Here is a 24,927-nt window from a genome sequence, read left to right as displayed (position 1 = left end):
CAGGGGGCGTAGCGCGGCGTTTTCGAAATGCCGACTTTCCTTTACCTAGGTCGGGAATAGCGGGGGGTCGGGGGTGGTTTGAGGGGTGGGAAGGGGTCCCGTTATGGCAGCATGGGGGTGGAGAGGTTGTACAGCAGCAGGTCGTTTGGGGGGAGGTCGGGTTACAGGTAGTGCCGGTTTCGCAATTCCATGTGGAGTCGGGAGGGGCTAAAGGAGGGTGTGGGGGGGCGGTGGGCTCTAGCGCAGCAGCGGGGGGAATGGGGATTGCGCAAGAACCCGTGGTAGGGGGAGGGGGGGGTGCAGGGAGAGGGGGAACATCAGCAGGAATCGCGCAAGATGCAGCTGGGGGTGGGAGCGGCTGTGCCGGCGCCTGCCAGGGTCTATGGGCGATAGCCTGGGGCGGTGCCGCGGATAGCTGGGTCCCGCCAGCGGCGGGAGGGGCAGATGCTGGCGGGGGGCGTGACGCCTGTTCCGGGCCCCACAGTGTGTGCGCGGGGCTCTGCGGGACGGGCCCCGTGTTGTACCATGGCTGCTCCGTGGGTGCAGGGGGGAGCAGCGGCGGCGGGGCGGCTCGCTGGGACGGGGCCGCCGTGCTGGGGTGGGGGGAGAACAGGGCCGCGTGTGGCAGGGATACGGCAGGAGGCTGGGACGCGGTGGGGTGGGGGGGGGGTCGGAGGCACCGCGGGCCGGTGCGAGAGGGGGAAGGGTGGTGCCGTGCGGGGAGGGCTGCGAGATACCAGGGGCACAGGGAGACGGGGCTGGGGGGGGGTCAGAGGCATCCATCCCGGGGAGCGGGGATGGGTCTGGGATGGATCCCGCGCGCGCTGCCTGGGGGGTGGCAGCGGAACCGAGGGGGCGAGCGGGGGGGGGCGGGCACGGGAGGACCGCCGGGAACAGGGGGTCGGGGAAGGGAAGCGGGGGGGCCGGCGCCCCGGCCGGGCCAGGGTCGGGGCGGCTGGCCGAGTCCGCGCTCTGGCTGGCCGTTCCCAGAGGCGGAGAGGGGGGGTGGGAGGGGGGAAGGGCAGAGAAGGGGTTTGGCTGAGGGGGGGGTTTCGCACGACACGTTTTAACCAGTAAATGAAATAAAGGAATGAATTTGGAAACGGAGAGGTTTCCCGAGGCTTGAGAAGAGTACAGTTTGTTTCCCACACTGTCCCAGAATGAATCAGAAAGAACAGAACCTGTAGTAGCATCAGGGAAATTTAGAGCTATCCAATTACTGAAAGATTTAAGGTTTTTCTTAGAAAGAATACCTTTAGAGAATTTAAAGTCAGATTTTAAGAGAAGGGTCAGAAGAAAGGGGTATAGGTCTCTCTCAGAATGGGAAAGGCTGGGTTTAGCTTGCCTTTGTCCCATCTTAGTCCCTCCCTCAGCAGAAAAAGAGAAAAAAAACCAAACCAAAAGTAAAATGCGCGCAAAAGAAGGAGAGCCCCAAACTTAAACTTACAAATCCTGTTTTCTGGTGGGGCTGGCTCCTGGAAAGGTCTGCTGGGGGGGTGGTCTGGCAGTTCGATCCTCAGGGACTTCAGTCCTTGGTGGGAGGTGAGGGTCTCGAACTGTCCTCGTCCAAAAGTCCTGCTAAAACGTAGGCCTATCTTCAGAGGGTCAGCACACGAACGGCTGGTTCTGTCTTGGTGATCAAGACGCAGCTCAGGCCAGGAGTCCAAGGTCCGGGGGTCCAAGGCTGTTCGGGCGCCAGTTATTAAAGCTGGTGGTGGGGTCCGTGGCTCTGACCCAGGAAGAGGTGACTGGTCCGGAGAGATGGTCCCAAAAGGGATCGCCTTCCCGAGGCCCCGTGTCTTCCTCTCAGCTGCTGGCAGGAGGGCCCTTGCAGAGGCTATCAGCTCTTTAGTGATTGTCAGCTCGTGATTCCAGCTCAGCTCTGCAGGGCAGCCTCCAGGCCAAACCAGACCAGAGAGAGACGAGAAGGCCCGTGTGGCTGGTTCCGCACAGAGGTAGCTTTATTGTTGGTTCCCTCCGGCGAAGGGGAAAGCCAGGGACGAGCTCTCCCCCCCACAGAGCCAGGGGGCTCCCTTTTATAGGGATACAGGGGATCAGCAGGGGACCAGTGGGTTACAGAGGGTCTGGGACAGACCAATGGGTTACAGAAAGATCTGCATAGTGTCTCTCAAAGGATTGTGGGTCCACTTTTCCTCGCCAAGACCCAAGAAGTGGCTGCCCCTTCAGGGAGTCCTGCTGGGCGATTGCAAAATCTCTTGTCTCAGCAGAGATCCCTCCAGGGCAAGGGCTGGGCATATCCCACACTTTATGTAACCTTATGTCTATTCAATAAATAAATCATTGTATAATAGACCTATTTGGCCATTCTTAAGAACTTGTGAGCCAGACCAATTCAGGTGCAACTAAGTAGAGCTGCTGCTGAAAATCTGAGCTTAACGCAGACCTTCTTTGAAGATCTCGTGCGATCCATACCTGGGATGGAGCAAGGGACACCTCCAGATCAAGTACCCTTGTCCTTAGGGAGGAGTGCAGCTTGTGGGATGTTAGCTGGCAACAGCAGCCAGCTGGCACAAAGTGGCCCAGGAGACTCCCATAAATGCCCTGCAGGAAAACTGCTTGAGACAGAACTGAGTAGTGTGTCCGTGGCAAAGCCACCCCCTTGTGAATACACCCTCAAGGGGAAGGAAGAACCCAAGACTCAGAAATGCTCATGATCTAAAGGAATAACAGAAGTCACAGGGTCTGCAAAATCTCACCGAGTTTTATTAGTAAATTATATATGCCATGGAAGCGGCTATGTCAGTGTACCCTATCTACAGCTGGCTGGAGGTTGGAGAGAAAGGGGTAGCGTGAAGGGGGGGGGGGGGAGAGAAGAAGAGATGAGTTAAAGAGAGGTGGGGAAAGAGAGAGAAAGAAAGGGACAAAGAAAGAAGAGAAAAAAAAAAAAGCGAGATCAGCAGTCGAGGTTCCAGCGTGGATCAAGCTGATGGGGATGCCCATCATGGTTCCAGTGATGAAGCCACCAATGGGGATCTCCTTCCAGGTTCCAGTGTCAATCCCACCAGTGGGGATCTCCTTCCAGGTTCCAGTGTCAATCCCACCAATGGGGATCTCCTTCCCGGTTCCAGTGTCAATCCCACCAGTGGGGATCTCCTTCCAGGTTCCAGTGATGAGGCCACCAATGGGGATCTCCTTCCAGGTTCCAGTGTCAATCCCAGCAGTGGGGATCTCCTTCCAGGTTCCAGTGATGAGGCCACCAATGGGGATCTCCTTCCAGGTTCCAGTGATGAGGCCACCAATGGGGATCTCCTTCCTGGTTCCAGCATGGATCCCGCCAATGGGGATCGTCTTTCTGGCTCCAGCGTCAGTTCAAGTGATACCATGTGCAGGGTCCTGAGAGCACTGCCCAGGCTCAAGGAGGGTCCTTTGCATGGAGGGGTTTCTCTGCCCTGAAGGCAAGTTCCTTGCTTTCTGTGCAAACTTCTTGTCATGCACAGTCCGTCCTTTAAGATCTTTTTGGAAGTGGGTCAGGGCTCTTGAGTGGTCTTGATTCTGCCCTGCAGTCCAAACTCTCTTCTTGGCATTTTTGCTGCCTTTCTGCTGTCCTGGGCTGTGCTTCTTTCCAGGGACTAGAAGCAGGATGTTCGTCCCAGAATAGTAGTATCCTCCTCCATATGGCCCCTCTCTCCAGTCACAACTTCTTTCTCATGTCTGGTTCTCGCCAAGAGTCCTTGGTTGTTGACAACAGTTCTTGTGTGTGTTTTAGCAAGAGACCTTGGCTGACTCCACAGCCGTCTGGCTATGGGTGTTTGAGACTAATACACCGTCCTCCCATCTTCTGCGGCTCTCCACCTGTGTTGCTCCCATGGGATGGTGAGCAGGCTGAGGGCCAGCCAGCCTGTCTGGGGCCCGACCTAGTGCTGGCAGTGGGGCACTAATCCTCAGGCCGTCCCCTCATGCAGGAGCACTGGCACAGTCTGATCAGAGCCCAGAGCGCCCGCCTGAAGCGGGAGGAATGTTGCCTGTGCACAGTCTGCGTCCTGCTCGGGCCATGGGCTTCTGGCCAGCTGGGCAAAGGCCTGGCTGGGTTGCAGGGGCTATGCAGGGCAGCTGCCTGGCTCTCTGCCCCTGCAGCTCTCAGCTGCTCGCCAAAGGCAGGAGAAGCTGCCATGGCCTCCTCTTGTGCCTCGGCAGCTCTGGCCAGGGCAGCACCCACTGGTTCTGAGTCCGTGGTCCTGGCTGTGGCAGGAGCCGTGCTGGGCAGCTCAGCGATTGCCTCTGCTGCTGCCTCAGGGCCCAAAGTGCTGAGAGAGCTGAGCACCTCCTGGGCAGCAGTGTCAGGGTCCCACTCACTCAGCGGGCTCAAGAGGTTGTAGCTGATGTCATTTTCCCCTTGGGACGGCTCTTGGCTGTCTTGCCCTTGGGACTGCTCTTCGTCCTTATCCTCTTCTCCCTCAGATGGGCCTTCATCATTTCTGTCTTCCCCAGTAGAAAGCTCTTTCTTCTTGTCCTCTTCTCCTTGGGACAGCTCTTCATCATTGTCATGTTCCCTTTGGGACAGCTCTTGGTGTCTCTTGTCTTCTACTTTTGGGAAGCTTGCTTCCAGCCAGTCCAGCACCCTCTGGTGACTGGGGATTCCCTCCAGCTTCTGGAAAACTGGGCTGGCTTCCCTGAGTGGGGGCAGTCTGCACTCTGTACAGACCAAATACCTTGTGATCAGCTCCTGCAGGGACTCCCCCAGAGATAAGGTGCTCAGGCTCTCAGCAGACTTTGCGGGCATTGGCAGAGATGTGCTGCTGAGGTTTTGCCCCCTGCTTTGGGCACAGGACTCAGCTGGGTCCTGCTCCGAATCTTGCCTGCAGCAGCCTGTCCCTGGAAGCCCGCTCAGGGCAGCTGGCACAGGCACAGGAATGCCTTGTGCCCACTGCTCTGCTGTTGGCTGCTGGCTGGGATTCTGGGGCCCGGTGGAGACCCCGCGGGACACTGGTACAGGGATACGACTCCTGTACTTGAGGCAGGTCTCATGGGAAGCACGGCTGCCTACCGGGCTCCTGGGCTTCAGCACCTGGGCAGGCTCTGTCTCACAGAGCAGTGTCAGTGCTGGGCCCTGCTTGTCCAGGGAAGCTGATGCAGGAATGCCGTGTGCCCTGTCCTGATGTGCTGCTGGCCGCTGGCTGGGCCTCTGGATCCCAGTGGTGACCACATGGGACACTGGTACAGGGATACGACTCCTGTACACAACACAGGTGTCGTGAAATGCACGTCTTCCTACCAGTCTCCTTGTGTCCAGCTCCTGCGAAGGCTCTGTCTCACAGAGCAGTGTCAGTGCTGGGCCCTGCTTGTCCAGGGAAGCTGATGCAGGAATGCCGTGTGCCCTGTCCTGATGTGCTGCTGGCCGCTGGCTGGGCCTCTGGATCCCAGTGGTGACCACATGGGACACTGGTACAGGGATACGACTCCTGTACTTGAGGCAGGTCTCATGGGAAGCACGTCTTCCTACCAGTCTCCTTGTCTCCAGCTCCTGCGAAGGCTCTTTCTCACAGAGCAGTGTCAGTGCTGGGCCCTGCTTGTCCAGGGAAGCTGATGCAGGAATGCCGTGTGCCCTGTCCTGATGTGCTGCTGGCCGCTGGCTGGGCCTCTGGATCCCAGTGGTGACCACATGGGACACTGGTACAGGGATACGACTCCTGTACACAACACAGTTGTCTTGAAATGCACGTCTTCCTACCAGTCTCCTTGTCTCCAGCTCCTGCGAAGGCTCCGTCTCACAGAGCAGTGTCAGGGCTGGGCCCTGCTTGTCCAGGGAAGCTGATGCAGGAATGCCGTGTGCCCTGTCCTGATGTGCTGCTGGCCGCTGGCTGGGCCTCTGGATCCCAGTGGTGACCACATGGGACACTGGTACAGGGATACGACTCCTGTACACAACACAGTTGTCGTGAAATGCACGTCTTCCTACCAGTCTCCTTGTGTCCAGCTCCTGCGAAGGCTCTGTCTCACAGAGCGCCGGCTGTGTTGGGTGCTGTTCTCCCAGGAGACCTGACACAGGCATGTTGTGTAGCCAGTCCTGCAGGGCTGTGTGCCTCTGGCTGGGCCCCTGCATGCCAGTGGAGGCCATGTGGGAGACTCGTACAGGAATGCGGCTCCTGTACTTGGTGCACGTCTTGTTGGATGTGATGCGATGCAGGGCAGCCCTCAAGCTCTGAGAGCTTGTGGTTGTGCCCTGCTGAAGATGGTTGCCCCAAGAACTGGGGTTCACCTGCTCCTCTCTTGGCATCTGTGTTGTCCTCTGCAGAAGAGCTCTCCAGGGAGCTGCTTCCTTAGGAGGGAACAGAGCACCTCTGCTGGGAGGAGATAGATCCCTGTGGCTCAGGGCAGTGACACCCAGCAGTGTCACAATGGCCTCTGTGCTGATGTGGCCCCACATCACCAAGGACCCTTGGAATGTGCCTCTGTGACAAAGGGCCGCAGCTGCAAGAGTGGAACCACTTCAATGCAAAGATTGTATATCCAGATTCCTGGACATTAAATTTAACAACAGAATAGATTTTTGTTGCAAGTTTCTGACTTTGCCAATGTTTGATAAGGTTCCCACTTGTTTGTAAAACTCTTTTTCCTTGGGCATCTTTATGGTTATGAATGTTATGAATTTTTGGCTCAGAGTAGACAAAAAGTAGCCATTAAGTTTTGCTGGCTGCAAAATACTGTTCTGCATTTGGAAGTTCATATACAAGGCACTTTTCCTTCTTTCACCTCCCTTTGCTCCAGTTGTAATGCAGGAATTTTGTGGCCAGTTTAGCAAAAGGTAAATGGCATTGGTTTCAGCAAGTCAAAATGGAAGCAGATACTTTATACACAACTCCCAGACAGCTCTGCTAATGCACTTCAATCCTGTTCTGTAATATCAACTGTCTAGTTTCTTTCTAGGCTGCTCCTGAGCCAAGATGCTTGCTAGACATACTAAATTGTGCAAAATTGTGGGTTTATGCTACAGACAAATGAATGTTCTACTGGGATTGCCAAACACATTTTCAATTCTTTGAATTTGGCCTACTTTGCACAAATAGAGCATTGCTAGCTGGCTAAAACACAATAAATGTGAGAAACTGCTTCACCTTTCCAATAGGTTTTTTTTATTTTAATTTACTTTTGCTCTTGGGGTGCGACTGTACCTGTCTCTAGAATGGTTTTTTCTATCTCTTTTTGTTCTTTAGTCATTTGAGGCATCATGCATGGTTAGTGTTGGGCAGCACACCCATTAAACATGTAAGCTGATTCTAAATTTTGTGAGAAATTTCAGAAAGCAGAGTCTCTTGCAACAGCTTTAACTTCCTTTAAATATTTCCTCTGGTGTTACAGTGCTCTTTCTAGAATAGGGCCAATGTACTGTTTTAGTGATTTCCTGTGGCAGCCCTCAGGAGGCTTTATGTTTAACAAAGAGATTCCTTATGAGAGTAGTATTGAAGTAATAATGATCAGAAATACTAGCTCCCTGAGAAACAGGCTAATGTGGTGGCAAAGCTATTTCAATCTCCTGTACTATCTGTAGGGATCGTATTCCACTTTGACCATTAAGGATGGCCAGGAAATGGAAGAACTTGGTGGTCCTCAAAGACAATCTTTGAGCAGTGTCTTGCATGTGACACTCTCAAACATTTCACAAACAAGATTAACTGAAAAAACAAAGCATACAGGATGCCTGCAGTGTGTGGGACACATTACCCTTAAGGGAAAGAGAGCAGCCAAGATTTGCACATGCTTGTGGTTGAAAGAAAGGACAAAAGCCAGAGGGTCTGCAAAACCAGACTAATAAAAGAAGTGTTTTTAGTAAATAACACACTTGGCACGGAAATAGGTAGGTTAGTTCCTATTTATTACGTAAGCACACAGCAGAGTGTTTTGAATAAAGGCAGCAGATTAAAAGGAAGTGAGAAAGAAAGAGACTAATTAAAGAGAAAGACAGGAAGAGAGAGGTAAGGGGGAGAACGAGAGAGAAGGGGAGAAAGAGAAAGAGAGTAAAAGAGAGAGAAGGAGAGAGAATGAGAGAGAGAGGAAAGGAAGAAAGGAAGAAAGAAAGAAAGGAAGAAAGGAAGAAAGGAAGAAAGAAAGAAAGAAAAAGAAAGAAAGAGAAAGAAATTTCTGTGACATTTAGTTTTCATGGCCAATTCTTTCTTTTAGACATTTCTGCACATGGGTTGAAGGGCTTTGGAGGTCCTGATCCCTCCTACAGTCCATGCCCACTTCTTGGCCTCATTTCTGAGCTTGTTCTGGACTACGTTGTTCTTATCTCTAGGAACTAGAAGAAAGACATTTGCCCTGAAAATTGCTGCCCTACCTCTGCATGGCCCCCTTCTCTAACCACATCTTGCTCTTTCCCACAGCATGGTATTACTAACAATTCTTGGTTATTACCAACAATCTTTGGTTAGTCCTAACAATCCTTGTCAGTTATTACCAACAATCCTTGGCTGGTTCCACAATCATCCAGCGATTGGTGTTTGAGACTCACACATCAACCCCTTTTCTTCTGGGATTCTACAGTGCGGTTCTCGTTTACTATTTCCACTCAGCAAAATATGGGACCAGCATCTTGGAACCTCTGAATGCCTCTTCTTGTGATGTATCTTTGTGGGAAAAGGACTGGGGGTAAAATTACCTTTTAACAGGCGTAGATTCTGATCAGGATGCCCTACGCCCCCCTTTCCCCCCAGTTTATGGTAAAGGGGAAAATGAGGTTGCTACTCCCTGGATAGAATGCAGTCAGCATGCCCAACTTCCCACATGCAACACAGGCTAAAGAGGGATTTCAATGGAGGGTGGAGTGCAGTGGAGACACCACAGCCAGACCCTGTTGAAATCCTTCTAGAGAAGGGAACTCAGTTGTACTTTTATCTGATAAGCTGCAGAGCAGCTGTCAACCAAGGGAGATAAAAGTGGATGTCTTGCTGCTGAACCAGCAGCTGGGATGAAGCCACTCTCCTCAGATTTGATACTGACGTATATCTCCATGTCAAGGTTAGCTCAGATGTGATACTGACATTACTTGCCTCCAAGGTACAACCACCCTTCACTGAGTATGATGTTTGACCAAAGTCACTCAAGCTCAGTCCCAACAAATCCACATAGGATGGGTCAAAGCTCATGCAAATGACCAAGTTTCCTAACTTATTTGAACAAGCTGTATCAGCTGACAAAATTGGATAGAAAAAAATTGATCCACAACACTGGCATCAATTTAGTGCATAATTCATAAATCCTCTTGTTTTAGTTTCTCGAATAACTTTGTCTATTGAAGTATAAGCTCACTAGACAGAAGAGTAGGAGTATACCTGGGTGTAAGTCAAGGAGCCAACTCAAGCAGCAGTGGGAAGGACTGTCCACTATCTGCACAGCTGTGAAGACTACTAATGGAGACTCCTGGACTCCTAGAAAAAAATAAAGACAACTCCATAGACAGAGAAACCAACACAGCATAGTAACTAATGAATCTGCTGTAGCCAAAATAATAATTATCACATTGTTTCTATTCCTTGTTTAGCGGTTAATGACTTCAATCATCTAGCATGGCTGTTCACACCTGGATTAGTCAGCCATCCCAACAAAAACTTACAACTAACGATTATAAAAGACAGCAAGAAAACAATGTCAATTTTCCTATGGACCACTCTAATACAACACTCCTAGAACAAATACTACCTGCCCCTTGGAAGGGAAATTCACACCTAAAGCTAATGCAAGTTGGGACACTGATAACACACCGCATTGTGTTTCCAAGCTGGATTTTCCACTCACTTCATGAAAGTCTTCAAATGATGACAATTCCAACACCATATTTTCTAGCAGTCTTCCTCCAGCTAGAGTGATGTTCCTCTCGGAAAGAAAGACAACCCAAATCTCCATAAATCAGCAAAGCTTGGTAATACAATCAGTGCCTTGCAACAAGAATGACCAACCTTTCAAAGGTAATTAAACAAAACCAAATGGCTTTGGATTTGCTTTTGGCACAGTTATCAACAGCAGTTGCCGTATATACATAGTTCAGGCTCTGAGAATACAGACCGATCAGGAAGAAATTAGAACATTGGAATCTTTCACGAAGTACAAAAAAATATCAACGGGAAGACATATTTAACTGGATAACCCCATGGATTCCTAATTTAAACATGGCCATGAGAAACTTCATCAGTGTAATTATTGTAGTTCTGGCATTAATGGCTGGTTTATGGATTCTATTCCAAATTTGCAAAATTAGATCTAACAATATGTACAAATGCGGAACTATTTTTTCCTGTAAGTGTCTTGGAATGATGGACAACTGTTCTACTCAAGTTGGTTCACACAGTGTTAAAAGTCATAATTAGTATTGTTAAGGTACTAAATAATTTGATAGTTTTTAATTGTTTGACTTGTCTATGTTTTGTAGTTTTCTGCAAGTATTGCTTTAGAATGCTTGTGTCTTCACTCTGGATAGAGTGGCTAGAAAAGATTCCACCCTAAAAGGAACTTGAATTTTCATATGATTATGGAATCAGTATTTTATACCTCTTCCTGCCTCCTCAGGGTAAGGCCTAAAATTCCCAACTGGAGTAATGTGCTGAATAGGTAGAAACAATTGAGTTTCATTACATCTTTGATCCCCCTGAAGCAACAAGACTATTATATAGTACATATATATTTGTTTGGGTTATGGTAAAATTTTCTAACACTTGACATGTTGGGCAAGAATATGTGAAATGCTGAACTTAATTAACAGAGAACGCTGGAATAAGAAGCATGAATGAAAGTGAAAGGAGTTCTGACCATCTAATGAACTCCTCCAATCACTGCAACCAAGAGACTGACTTCACGACCTTTTCTTTGTTCCTGATTTGCATCTCATCTTTCTATGATTTTAAGACTCAGGGGGTGGGGAACATCGTAATCTACACAGACTGGTAACAACACAAGAGAGGTGATCTACTGGATTGTCCCCAACTACCATGAATGCTCTGGATTTAATGTTCTATCTTGTCATTATGATTTCTTTATTTATCGGTAATCATTTTTATCTGTATAATGGATATTACATGATCTAATACATGAAATACTTAAACTGAAGCAAAAGCATGTGTTTCATATCAAAATCAATAACATAACACAATTAACGCCTTTTCAAAGAAATAGTAGGGCTTAGGAAGTCAATGTGTATCAAAACACTCAGCAATGCTGTGCACATGCACAGTGGATGCTTTTCTAGCATGGAGGCAAGACACTCCTGCATTACCACTTCATGGGGTAAAGTGAGTGACTGCAGTCAAGGGGTGGAATGTAGGAGGACTTTTGCCCCTGACACGGGAGAGCTTATCTGTTGTTTGTTAGCTGGTACAATAACTCAGGGCATCATGCTCTCACATAAGCCTCAGATGAGCCTTGGTGAAGTAACTCAATCAGGACAGTTTGCCTCGTAGTGACTTATTCGGGCACTATGGGACTGATGCTTTCTCCTGAAGTCAACATCTTGCTGTGGAAGCAAATGTGGAAAGAGAAACTGGTACTTCTGACTGACAGACACTTCCTAACTCTAAAAGCTACACCATACTTTCACAAAGCAGAAATCTTCTGCAGATTTCTTGGTGATGTGAGGGGATCTCTCCCCAAAGACGGGACACCGCTTTGTGCTTAACCATCCCTAGAGCTGAGTGACAGGACTCTGTGTACACTCTCATCAATTCAGTGGTAAATTACATTGACTCCTAATCTATGCTATTTTTTGCTAGCTATAATAATGGTACCTTCATGTTGTGCACTGTTTGATGTAATCTACTAGTAGCTCTTTGGTTTCTACTGTATAGTTAGTCAGTTTGCTGGAGATCTTTATGTTACCTTATGTCTATTCAATAAATAAATCATGATATAATAGACCTATTTGGCCATTCTTAAGAACTTGTGAGCCAGACCAATTCAGGTGCAACTAAGTAGAGCTGCTGCTGAAAATCTGAGCTTAACGCAGACCTTCTTTGAAGATCTCGTGCGATCCATACCTGGGATGGAGCAAGGGACACCTCCAGATCAAGTACCCTTGTCCTTAGGGAGGAGTGCAGCTTGTGGGATGTTAGCTGGCAACAGCAGCCAGCTGGCACAAAGTGGCCCAGGAGACTCCCATAAATGCCCTGCAGGAAAACTGCTTGAGACAGAACTGAGTAGTGTGTCCGTGGCAAAGCCAGCCCCTTGTGAATACACCCTCAAGGGGAAGGAAGAACCCAAGACTCAGAAATGCTCATGATCTAAAGGAATAACAGAAGTCACAGGGTCTGCAAAATCTCACCGAGTTTTATTAGTAAATTATATATGCCATGGAAGCGGCTATGTCAGTGTACCCTATCTACAGCTGGCTGGAGGTTGGGGAGAAAGGGGTAGCGTGAAGGGGGGGGGAGAGAAGAAGAGATGAGTTAAAGAGAGGTGGGGAAAGAGAGAGAAAGAAAGGGACAAAGAAAGAAGAGAAAAAAAAAAAGCGAGATCAGCAGTCGAGGTTCCAGCGTGGATCAAGCTGATGGGGATGCCCATCGTGGTTCCAGTGATGAAGCCACCAATGGGGATCTCCTTCCAGGTTCCAGTGTCAATCCCACCAGTGGGGATCTCCTTCCAGGTTCCAGTGTCAATCCCACCAGTGGGGATCTCCTTCCAGGTTCCAGTGATGAGGCCACCAATGGGGATCTCCTTCCAGGTTCCAGTGTCAATCCCACCAGTGGGGATCTCCTTCCAGGTTCCAGTGATGAGGCCACCAATGGGGATCTCCTTCCAGGTTCCAGTGATGAGGCCACCAATGGGGATCTCCTTCCTGGTTCCAGCATGGATCCCGCCAATGGGGATCGTCTTTCTGTCTCCAGCGTCAGTTCAAGTGATACCATGTCCAGGGTCCTGAGAGCACTGCCCAGGCTCAAGGAGGGTCCTTTGCATGGAGGGGTTTCTCTGCCCTGAAGGCAAGTTCCTTGCTTTCTGTGCAAACTTCTTGTCATGCACAGTCCGTCCTTTAAGATCTTTTTGGAAGTGGGTCAGGGCTCTTGAGTGGTCTTGATTCTGCCCTGCAGTCCAAACTCTCTTCTTGGCATTTTTGCTGCCTTTCTGCTGTCCTGGGCTGTGCTTCTTTCCAGGGACTAGAAGCAGGATGTTCGTCCCAGAATAGTAGTATCCTCCTCCATATGGCCCCTCTCTCCAGTCACAACTTCTTTCTCATGTCTGGTTCTCGCCAAGAGTCCTTGGTTGTTGACAACAGTTCTTGTGTGTGTTTTAGCAAGAGACCTTGGCTGACTCCACAGCCGTCTGGCTATGGGTGTTTGAGACTAATACACCGTCCTCCCATCTTCTGCGGCTCTCCACCTGTGTTGCTCCCATGGGATGGTGAGCAGGCTGAGGGCCAGCCAGCCTGTCTGGGGCCCGACCTAGTGCTGGCAGTGGGGCACTAATCCTCAGGCCGTCCCCTCATGCAGGAGCACTGGCACAGTCTGATCAGAGCCCAGAGCGCCCGCCTGAAGCGGGAGGAATGTTGCCTGTGCACAGTCTGCGTCCTGCTCGGGCCATGGGCTTCTGGCCAGCTGGGCAAAGGCCTGGCTGGGTTGCAGGGGCTATGCAGGGCAGCTGCCTGGCTCTCTGCCCCTGCAGCTCTCAGCTGCTCGCCAAAGGCAGGAGAAGCTGCCATGGCCTCCTCTTGTGCCTCGGCAGCTCTGGCCAGGGCAGCACCCACTGGTTCTGAGTCCGTGGTCCTGGCTGTGGCAGGAGCCGTGCTGGGCAGCTCAGCGATTGCCTCTGCTGCTGCCTCAGGGCCCAAAGTGCTGAGAGAGCTGAGCACCTCCTGGGCAGCAGTGTCAGGGTCCCACTCACTCAGCGGGCTCAAGAGGTTGTAGCTGATGTCATTTTCCCCTTGGGACGGCTCTTGGCTGTCTTGCCCTTGGGACTGCTCTTCGTCCTTATCCTCTTCTCCCTCAGATGGGCCTTCATCATTTCTGTCTTCCCCAGTAGAAAGCTCTTTCTTCTTGTCCTCTTCCCCTTGGGACAGCTCTTGGCTGTCTTGCCCTTGGGACTGCTCTTCGTCCTTATCCTCTTCTCCCTCAGATGGGCCTTCATCATTTCTGTCTTCCCCAGTAGAAAGCTCTTTCTTCTTGTCCTCTTCTCCTTGGGACAGCTCTTCATCATTGTCATGTTCCCTTTGGGACAGCTCTTGGTGTCTCTTGTCTTCTACTTTTGGGAAGCTTGCTTCCAGCCAGTCCAGCACCCTCTGGTGACTGGGGATTCCCTCCAGCTTCTGGAAAACTGGGCTGGCTTCCCTGAGTGGGGGCAGTCTGCACTCTGTACAGACCAAATACCTTGTGATCAGCTCCTGCAGGGACTCCCCCAGAGATAAGGTGCTCAGGCTCTCAGCAGACTTTGCGGGCATTGGCAGAGATGTGCTGCTGAGGTTTTGCCCCCTGCTTTGGGCACAGGACTCAGCTGGGTCCTGCTCCGAATCTTGCCTGCAGCAGCCTGTCCCTGGAAGCCCGCTCAGGGCAGCTGGCACAGGCACAGGAATGCCTTGTGCCCACTGCTCTGCTGTTGGCTGCTGGCTGGGATTCTGTGGCCCGGTGGAGACCCCGCGGGACACTGGTACAGGGATACGACTCCTGTACTTGAGGCAGGTCTCATGGGAAGCACGGCTGCCTACCGGGCTCCTGGGCTTCAGCACCTGGGCAGGCTCTGTCTCACAGAGCAGTGTCAGTGCTGGGCCCTGCTTGTCCAGGGAAGCTGATGCAGGAATGCCGTGTGCCCTGTCCTGATGTGCTGCTGGCCGCTGGCTGGGCCTCTGGATCCCAGTGGTGACCCCGCGGGACACTGGTACAGGGATACGACTCCTGTACACAACACAGGTGTCGTGAAATGCACGTCTTCCTACCAGTCTCCTTGTGTCCAGCTCCTGCGAAGGCTCTGTCTCACAGAGCAGTGTCAGTGCTGGGCCCTGCTTGTCCAGGGAAGCTGATGCAGGAATGCCGTGTGCCCTGTCCTGATGTGCTGCTGGCCGCTGGCTGGGCCTCTGGATCCCAGTGGTGACCACATGGGACACTGGTACAGGGATACGACTCCTGTACTTGAGGCAGGTCTCATGGGAAGCACGTCTTCCTACCAGTCTCCTTGTCTCCAGCTCCTGCGAAGGCTCTTTCTCACAGAGCAGTGTCAGTGCTGGGCCCTGCTTGTCCAGGGAAGCTGATGCAGGAATGCCGTGTGCCCTGTCCTGATGTGCTGCTGGCCGCTGGCTGGGCCTCTGGATCCCAGTGGTGACCACATGGGACACTGGTACAGGGATACGACTCCTGTACACAACACAGGTGTCGTGAAATGCACGTCTTCCTACCAGTCTCCTTGTCTCCAGCTCCTGCGAAGGCTCCGTCTCACAGAGCAGTGTCGGGGCTGGGCCCTGCTTGTCCAGGGAAGCTGATGCAGGAATGCCGTGTGCCCTGTCCTGATGTGCTGCTGGCCGCTGGCTGGGCCTCTGGATCCCAGTGGTGACCACATGGGACACTGGTACAGGGATACGACTCCTGTACACAACACAGTTGTCGTGAAATGCACGTCTTCCTACCAGTCTCCTTGTGTCCAGCTCCTGCGAAGGCTCTGTCTCACAGAGCGCCGGCTGTGTTGGGTGCTGTTCTCCCAGGAGACCTGACACAGGCATGTTGTGTAGCCAGTCCTGCAGGGCTGTGTGCCTCTGGCTGGGCCCCTGCATGCCAGTGGAGGCCATGTGGGAGACTCGTACAGGAATGCGGCTCCTGTACTTGGTGCACGTCTTGTTGGATGTGATGCGATGCAGGGCAGCCCTCAAGCTCTGAGAGCTTGTGGTTGTGCCCTGCTGAAGATGGTTGCCCCAAGAACTGGGGTTCACCTGCTCCTCTCTTGGCATCTGTGTTGTCCTCTGCAGAAGAGCTCTCCAGGGAGCTGCTTCCTTAGGAGGGAACAGAGCACCTCTGCTGGGAGGAGATAGATCCCTGTGGCTCAGGGCAGTGACACCCAGCAGTGTCACAATGGCCTCTGTGCTGATGTGGCCCCACATCACCAAGGACCCTTGGAATGTGCCTCTGTGACAAAGGGCCGCAGCTGCAAGAGTGGAACCACTTCAATGCAAAGATTGTATATCCAGATTCCTGGACATTAAATTTAACAACAGAATAGATTTTTGTTGCAAGTTTCTGACTTTGCCAATGTTTGATAAGGTTCCCACTTGTTTGTAAAACTCTTTTTCCTTGGGCATCTTTATGGTTATGAATGTTATGAATTTTTGGCTCAGAGTAGACAAAAAGTAGCCATTAAGTTTTGCTGGCTGCAAAATACTGTTCTGCATTTGGAAGTTCATATACAAGGCACTTTTCCTTCTTTCACCTCCCTTTGCTCCAGTTGTAATGCAGGAATTTTGTGGCCAGTTTAGCAAAAGGTAAATGGCATTGGTTTCAGCAAGTCAAAATGGAAGCAGATACTTTATACACAACTCCCAGACAGCTCTGCTAATGCACTTCAATCCTGTTCTGTAATATCAACTGTCTAGTTTCTTTCTAGGCTGCTCCTGAGCCAAGATGCTTGCTAGACATACTAAATTGTGCAAAATTGTGGGTTTATGCTACAGACAAATGAATGTTCTACTGGGATTGCCAAACACATTTTCAATTCTTTGAATTTGGCCTACTTTGCACAAATAGAGCATTGCTAGCTGGCTAAAACACAATAAATGTGAGAAACTGCTTCACCTTTCCAATAGGTTTTTTTTATTTTAATTTACTTTTGCTCTTGGGGTGCGACTGTACCTGTCTCTAGAATGGTTTTTTCTATCTCTTTTTGTTCTTTAGTCATTTGAGGCATCATGCATGGTTAGTGTTGGGCAGCACACCCATTAAACATGTAAGCTGATTCTAAATTTTGTGAGAAATTTCAGAAAGCAGAGTCTCTTGCAACAGCTTTAACTTCCTTTAAATATTTCCTCTGGTGTTACAGTGCTCTTTCTAGAATAGGGCCAATGTACTGTTTTAGTGATTTCCTGTGGCAGCCCTCAGGAGGCTTTATGTTTAACAAAGAGATTCCTTATGAGAGTAGTATTGAAGTAATAATGATCAGAAATACTAGCTCCCTGAGAAACAGGCTAATGTGGTGGCAAAGCTATTTCAATCTCCTGTACTATCTGTAGGGATCGTATTCCACTTTGACCATTAAGGATGGCCAGGAAATGGAAGAACTTGGTGGTCCTCAAAGACAATCTTTGAGCAGTGTCTTGCATGTGACACTCTCAAACATTTCACAAACAAGATTAACTGAAAAAACAAAGCATACAGGATGCCTGCAGTGTGTGGGACACATTACCCTTAAGGGAAAGAGAGCAGCCAAGATTTGCACATGCTTGTGGTTGAAAGAAAGGACAAAAGCCAGAGGGTCTGCAAAACCAGACTAATAAAAGAAGTGTTTTTAGTAAATAACACACTTGGCACGGAAATAGGTAGGTTAGTTCCTATTTATTACGTAAGCACACAGCAGAGTGTTTTGAATAAAGGCAGCAGATTAAAAGGAAGTGAGAAAGAAAGAGACTAATTAAAGAGAAAGACAGGAAGAGAGAGGTAAGGGGGAGAACGAGAGAGAAGGGGAGAAAGAGAAAGAGAGTAAAAGAGAGAGAAGGAGAGAGAATGAGAGAGAGAGGAAAGGAAGAAAGGAAGAAAGAAAGAAAGGAAGAAAGGAAGAAAGGAAGAAAGAAAGAAAGAAAAAGAAAGAAAGAGAAAGAAATTTCTGTGACATTTAGTTTTCATGGCCAATTCTTTCTTTTAGACATTTCTGCACATGGGTTGAAGGGCTTTGGAGGTCCTGATCCCTCCTACAGTCCATGCCCACTTCTTGGCCTCATTTCTGAGCTTGTTCTGGACTACGTTGTTCTTATCTCTAGGAACTAGAAGAAAGACATTTGCCCTGAAAATTGCTGCCCTACCTCTGCATGGCCCCCTTCTCTAACCACATCTTGCTCTTTCCCACAGCATGGTATTACTAACAATTCTTGGTTATTACCAACAATCTTTGGTTAGTCCTAACAATCCTTGTCAGTTATTACCAACAATCCTTGGCTGGTTCCACAATCATCCAGCGATTGGTGTTTGAGACTCACACATCAACCCCTTTTCTTCTGGGATTCTACAGTGCGGTTCTCGTTTACTATTTCCACTCAGCAAAATATGGGACCAGCATCTTGGAACCTCTGAATGCCTCTTCTTGTGATGTATCTTTGTGGGAAAAGGACTGGGGGTAAAATTACCTTTTAACAGGCGTAGATTCTGATCAGGATGCCCTACGCCCCCCTTTCCCCCCAGTTTATGGTAAAGGGGAAAATGAGGTTGCTACTCCCTGGATAGAATGCAGTCAGCATGCCCAACTTCCCACATGCAACACAGGCTAAAGAGGGATTTCAATGGAGGGTGGAGTGCAGTGGAGACACCACAGCCAGACCCTGTTGAAATCCTTCTAGAGAAGGGAACTCAGTTGTACTTTTATCTGATAAGCTGCAGAGCAGCTGTCAACCAAGGGAGATAAAAGTGGATGTCTTGCTGCTGAACCAGCAGCTGGGATGAAGCCACTCTCCTCAGATTTGATACTGACGTATATCTCCATGTCAAGGTTAGCTCAGATGTGATACTGACATTACTCGCCTCCAAGGTACAACCAGCCTTCACTGAGTATGATGTTTGACCAAAGTCACTCAAGCTCAGTCCCAACAAATCCACATAGGATGGGTCAAAGCTCATGCAAATGACCAAGTTTCCTAACTTATTTGAACAAGCTGTATCAGCTGACAAAATTGGATAGAAAAAAATTGATCCACAACACTGGCATCAATTTAGTGCATAATTCATAAATTCTCTTGTTTTAGTTTCTCGAATAACTTTGTCTATTGAAGTATAAGCTCACTAGACAGAAGAGTAGGAGTATACCTGGGTGTAAGTCAAGGAGCCAACTCAAGCAGCAGTGGGAAGGACTGTCCACTATCTGCACAGCTGTGAAGACTACTAATGGAGACTCCTGGACTCCTAGAAAAAAATAAAGACAACTCCATAGACAGAGAAACCAACACAGCATAGTAACTAATGAATCTGCTGTAGCCAAAATAATAATTATCACATTGTTTCTATTCCTTGTTTAGCGGTTAATGACTTCAATCATCTAGCATGGCTGTTCACACCTGGATTAGTCAGCCATCCCAACAAAAACTTACAACTAACGATTATAAAAGACAGCAAGAAAACAATGTCAATTTTCCTATGGACCACTCTAATACAACACTCCTAGAACAAATACTACCTGCCCCTTGGAAGGGAAATTCACACCTAAAGCTAATGCAAGTTGGGACACTGATAACACACCGCATTGTGTTTCCAAGCTGGATTTTCCACTCACTTCATGAAAGTCTTCAAATGATGACAATTCCAACACCATATTTTCTAGCAGTCTTCCTCCAGCTAGAGTGATGTTCCTCTCGGAAAGAAAGACAACCCAAATCTCCATAAATCAGCAAAGCTTGGTAATACAATCAGTGCCTTGCAACAAGAATGACCAACCTTTCAAAGGTAATTAAACAAAACCAAATGGCTTTGGATTTGCTTTTGGCACAGTTATCAACAGCAGTTGCCGTATATACATAGTTCAGGCTCTGAGAATACAGACCGATCAGGAAGAAATTAGAACATTGGAATCTTTCACGAAGTACAAAAAAATATCAACGGGAAGACATATTTAACTGGATAACCCCATGGATTCCTAATTTAAACATGGCCATGAGAAACTTCATCAGTGTAATTATTGTAGTTCTGGCATTAATGGCTGGTTTATGGATTCTATTCCAAATTTGCAAAATTAGATCTAACAATATGTACAAATGCGGAACTATTTTTTCCTGTAAGTGTCTTGGAATGATGGACAACTGTTCTACTCAAGTTGGTTCACACAGTGTTAAAAGTCATAATTAGTATTGTTAAGGTACTAAATAATTTGATAGTTTTTAATTGTTTGACTTGTCTATGTTTTGTAGTTTTCTGCAAGTATTGCTTTAGAATGCTTGTGTCTTCACTCTGGATAGAGTGGCTAGAAAAGATTCCACCCTAAAAGGAACTTGAATTTTCATATGATTATGGAATCAGTATTTTATACCTCTTCCTGCCTCCTCAGGGTAAGGCCTAAAATTCCCAACTGGAGTAATGTGCTGAATAGGTAGAAACAATTGAGTTTCATTACATCTTTGATCCCCCTGAAGCAACAAGACTATTATATAGTACATATATATTTGTTTGGGTTATGGTAAAATTTTCTAACACTTGACATGTTGGGCAAGAATATGTGAAATGCTGAACTTAATTAACAGAGAACGCTGGAATAAGAAGCATGAATGAAAGTGAAAGGAGTTCTGACCATCTAATGAACTCCTCCAATCACTGCAACCAAGAGACTGACTTCACGACCTTTTCTTTGTTCCTGATTTGCATCTCATCTTTCTATGATTTTAAGACTCAGGGGGTGGGGAACATCGTAATCTACACAGACTGGTAACAACACAAGAGAGGTGATCTACTGGATTGTCCCCAACTACCATGAATGCTCTGGATTTAATGTTCTATCTTGTCATTATGATTTCTTTATTTATCGGTAATCATTTTTATCTGTATAATGGATATTACATGATCTAATACATGAAATACTTAAACTGAAGCAAAAGCATGTGTTTCATATCAAAATCAATAACATAACACAATTAACGCCTTTTCAAAGAAATAGTAGGGCTTAGGAAGTCAATGTGTATCAAAACACTCAGCAATGCTGTGCACATGCACAGTGGATGCTTTTCTAGCATGGAGGCAAGACACTCCTGCATTACCACTTCATGGGGTAAAGTGAGTGACTGCAGTCAAGGGGTGGAATGTAGGAGGACTTTTGCCCCTGACACGGGAGAGCTTATCTGTTGTTTGTTAGCTGGTACAATAACTCAGGGCATCATGCTCTCACATAAGCCTCAGATGAGCCTTGGTGAAGTAACTCAATCAGGACAGTTTGCCTCGTAGTGACTTATTGGGGCACTATGGGACTGATGCTTTCTCCTGAAGTCAACATCTTGCTGTGGAAGCAAATGTGGAAAGAGAAACTGGTACTTCTGACTGACAGACACTTCCTAACTCTAAAAGCTACACCATACTTTCACAAAGCAGAAATCTTCTGCAGATTTCTTGGTGATGTGAGGGGATCTCTCCCCAAAGACGGGACACCGCTTTGTGCTTAACCATCCCTAGAGCTGAGTGACAGGACTCTGTGTACACTCTCATCAATTCAGTGGTAAATTACATTGACTCCTAATCTATGCTATTTTTTGCTAGCTATAATAATGGTACCTTCATGTTGTGCACTGTTTGATGTAATCTACTAGTAGCTCTTTGGTTTCTACTGTATAGTTAGTCAGTTTGCTGGAGATCTTTATGTTACCTTATGTCTATTCAATAAATAAATCATGATATAATAGACCTATTTGGCCATTCTTAAGAACTTGTGAGCCAGACCAATTCAGGTGCAACTAAGTAGAGCTGCTGCTGAAAATCTGAGCTTAACGCAGACCTTCTTTGAAGATCTCGTGCGATCCATACCTGGGATGGAGCAAGGGACACCTCCAGATCAAGTACCCTTGTCCTTAGGGAGGAGTGCAGCTTGTGGGATGTTAGCTGGCAACAGCAGCCAGCTGGCACAAAGTGGCCCAGGAGACTCCCATAAATGCCCTGCAGGAAAACTGCTTGAGACAGAACTGAGTAGTGTGTCCGTGGCAAAGCCAGCCCCTTGTGAATACACCCTCAAGGGGAAGGAAGAACCCAAGACTCAGAAATGCTCATGATCTAAAGGAATAACAGAAGTCACAGGGTCTGCAAAATCTCACCGAGTTTTATTAGTAAATTATATATGCCATGGAAGCGGCTATGTCAGTGTACCCTATCTACAGCTGGCTGGAGGTTGGGGAGAAAGGGGTAGCGTGAAGGGGGGGGGAGAGAAGAAGAGATGAGTTAAAGAGAGGTGGGGAAAGAGAGAGAAAGAAAGGGACAAAGAAAGAAGAGAAAAAAAAAAAGCGAGATCAGCAGTCGAGGTTCCAGCGTGGATCAAGCTGATGGGGATGCCCATCGTGGTTCCAGTGATGAAGCCACCAATGGGGATCTCCTTCCAGGTTCCAGTGTCAATCCCACCAGTGGGGATCTCCTTCCAGGTTCCAGTGTCAATCCCACCAGTGGGGATCTCCTTCCAGGTTCCAGTGATGAGGCCACCAATGGGGATCTCCTTCCAGGTTCCAGTGTCAATCCCACCAGTGGGGATCTCCTTCCAGGTTCCAGTGATGAGGCCACCAATGGGGATCTCCTTCCAGGTTCCAGTGATGAGGCCACCAATGGGGATCTCCTTCCTGGTTCCAGCATGGATCCCGCCAATGGGGATCGTCTTTCTGTCTCCAGCGTCAGTTCAAGTGATACCATGTCCAGGGTCCTGAGAGCACTGCCCAGGCTCAAGGAGGGTCCTTTGCATGGAGGGGTTTCTCTGCCCTGAAGGCAAGTTCCTTGCTTTCTGTGCAAACTTCTTGTCATGCACAGTCCGTCCTTTAAGATCTTTTTGGAAGTGGGTCAGGGCTCTTGAGTGGTCTTGATTCTGCCCTGCAGTCCAAACTCTCTTCTTGGCATTTTTGCTGCCTTTCTGCTGTCCTGGGCTGTGCTTCTTTCCAGGGACTAGAAGCAGGATGTTCGTCCCAGAATAGTAGTATCCTCCTCCATATGGCCCCTCTCTCCAGTCACAACTTCTTTCTCATGTCTGGTTCTCGCCAAGAGTCCTTGGTTGTTGACAACAGTTCTTGTGTGTGTTTTAGCAAGAGACCTTGGCTGACTCCACAGCCGTCTGGCTATGGGTGTTTGAGACTAATACACCGTCCTCCCATCTTCTGCGGCTCTCCACCTGTGTTGCTCCCATGGGATGGTGAGCAGGCTGAGGGCCAGCCAGCCTGTCTGGGGCCCGACCTAGTGCTGGCAGTGGGGCACTAATCCTCAGGCCGTCCCCTCATGCAGGAGCACTGGCACAGTCTGATCAGAGCCCAGAGCGCCCGCCTGAAGCGGGAGGAATGTTGCCTGTGCACAGTCTGCGTCCTGCTCGGGCCATGGGCTTCTGGCCAGCTGGGCAAAGGCCTGGCTGGGTTGCAGGGGCTATGCAGGGCAGCTGCCTGGCTCTCTGCCCCTGCAGCTCTCAGCTGCTCGCCAAAGGCAGGAGAAGCTGCCATGGCCTCCTCTTGTGCCTCGGCAGCTCTGGCCAGGGCAGCACCCACTGGTTCTGAGTCCGTGGTCCTGGCTGTGGCAGGAGCCGTGCTGGGCAGCTCAGCGATTGCCTCTGCTGCTGCCTCAGGGCCCAAAGTGCTGAGAGAGCTGAGCACCTCCTGGGCAGCAGTGTCAGGGTCCCACTCACTCAGCGGGCTCAAGAGGTTGTAGCTGATGTCATTTTCCCCTTGGGACGGCTCTTGGCTGTCTTGCCCTTGGGACTGCTCTTCGTCCTTATCCTCTTCTCCCTCAGATGGGCCTTCATCATTTCTGTCTTCCCCAGTAGAAAGCTCTTTCTTCTTGTCCTCTTCCCCTTGGGACAGCTCTTGGCTGTCTTGCCCTTGGGACTGCTCTTCGTCCTTATCCTCTTCTCCCTCAGATGGGCCTTCATCATTTCTGTCTTCCCCAGTAGAAAGCTCTTTCTTCTTGTCCTCTTCTCCTTGGGACAGCTCTTCATCATTGTCATGTTCCCTTTGGGACAGCTCTTGGTGTCTCTTGTCTTCTACTTTTGGGAAGCTTGCTTCCAGCCAGTCCAGCACCCTCTGGTGACTGGGGATTCCCTCCAGCTTCTGGAAAACTGGGCTGGCTTCCCTGAGTGGGGGCAGTCTGCACTCTGTACAGACCAAATACCTTGTGATCAGCTCCTGCAGGGACTCCCCCAGAGATAAGGTGCTCAGGCTCTCAGCAGACTTTGCGGGCATTGGCAGAGATGTGCTGCTGAGGTTTTGCCCCCTGCTTTGGGCACAGGACTCAGCTGGGTCCTGCTCCGAATCTTGCCTGCAGCAGCCTGTCCCTGGAAGCCCGCTCAGGGCAGCTGGCACAGGCACAGGAATGCCTTGTGCCCACTGCTCTGCTGTTGGCTGCTGGCTGGGATTCTGTGGCCCGGTGGAGACCCCGCGGGACACTGGTACAGGGATACGACTCCTGTACTTGAGGCAGGTCTCATGGGAAGCACGGCTGCCTACCGGGCTCCTGGGCTTCAGCACCTGGGCAGGCTCTGTCTCACAGAGCAGTGTCAGTGCTGGGCCCTGCTTGTCCAGGGAAGCTGATGCAGGAATGCCGTGTGCCCTGTCCTGATGTGCTGCTGGCCGCTGGCTGGGCCTCTGGATCCCAGTGGTGACCCCGCGGGACACTGGTACAGGGATACGACTCCTGTACACAACACAGGTGTCGTGAAATGCACGTCTTCCTACCAGTCTCCTTGTGTCCAGCTCCTGCGAAGGCTCTGTCTCACAGAGCAGTGTCAGTGCTGGGCCCTGCTTGTCCAGGGAAGCTGATGCAGGAATGCCGTGTGCCCTGTCCTGATGTGCTGCTGGCCGCTGGCTGGGCCTCTGGATCCCAGTGGTGACCACATGGGACACTGGTACAGGGATACGACTCCTGTACTTGAGGCAGGTCTCATGGGAAGCACGTCTTCCTACCAGTCTCCTTGTCTCCAGCTCCTGCGAAGGCTCTTTCTCACAGAGCAGTGTCAGTGCTGGGCCCTGCTTGTCCAGGGAAGCTGATGCAGGAATGCCGTGTGCCCTGTCCTGATGTGCTGCTGGCCGCTGGCTGGGCCTCTGGATCCCAGTGGTGACCACATGGGACACTGGTACAGGGATACGACTCCTGTACACAACACAGGTGTCGTGAA

The sequence above is a fragment of the Aphelocoma coerulescens genome, assembly GCF_041296385.1.
Source record: "Aphelocoma coerulescens isolate FSJ_1873_10779 chromosome Z unlocalized genomic scaffold, UR_Acoe_1.0 ChrZ, whole genome shotgun sequence".
NCBI lineage: Eukaryota > Metazoa > Chordata > Aves > Passeriformes > Corvidae > Aphelocoma > Aphelocoma coerulescens.
The sequence above is the reverse complement of the archived record's forward strand: the minus strand, read 5'-3'. Positions refer to the sequence as shown.